Raw genomic sequence first — 613 nt, 5'->3', positions numbered from 1 at the left:
GTCCCCGGGCCTCGCCTCCGCGCCGCGCTGACACCCGGCACCCGCTCCTCCTGCCGGGCGCGATGCACCGCTGGGGTCGGGAGGACGAAGGGGAGGCGTCAGGGTGTTTGAGGCGGGAGCGAGTCTGCGGCCGCCGCTCAGACCCCACCGTGCTCCGCGAAGCCGCGGGAGAAGCCGCGGGCCTTCCCCGCGGGGTCCGGGGATTAGGCGGCGGGGGCTGTCGGTAACCCGGCCGCCGTCGAGGCTGGAGGCAGCCCGCCCGCCCACCGGCTCCCTCCTTCGCCGGTGCCACTGAGGGCGCGAACTTCCAGGGTGAGGGTGCCCGGTCCAGAGCACCGGGCCTCGGGGCGCAGCGCCCGGCCGGGTCCCCGCCAGCCCCGCACCCACCGCCGCAGGGGGAGGTGGCGGGCCGCGGCAGGAAGGCGACCGAGGGCTCGGGCGGCGTGTCCGTGCGGACTCCCGCAGTCCCCGCCCGCCAGGACGCAGTCACCCGAGGAAAGGGAGCTCAGCCCACCCGGGTGCAACCGGCCGCCCGCCCCGCACGCAGGGTCCGGCCGGCCCGGGCCTCCGGGGTAAAGTCTCCGGGTGGGGAGCGGAGAGCGCAGGTGAGGAG

This window comes from Dipodomys ordii, unplaced genomic scaffold, assembly GCF_000151885.1.
Source record: "Dipodomys ordii isolate 6190 unplaced genomic scaffold, Dord_2.0 Scaffold122, whole genome shotgun sequence".
NCBI lineage: Eukaryota > Metazoa > Chordata > Mammalia > Rodentia > Heteromyidae > Dipodomys > Dipodomys ordii.
This window is presented reverse-complemented; position numbering follows the sequence as displayed.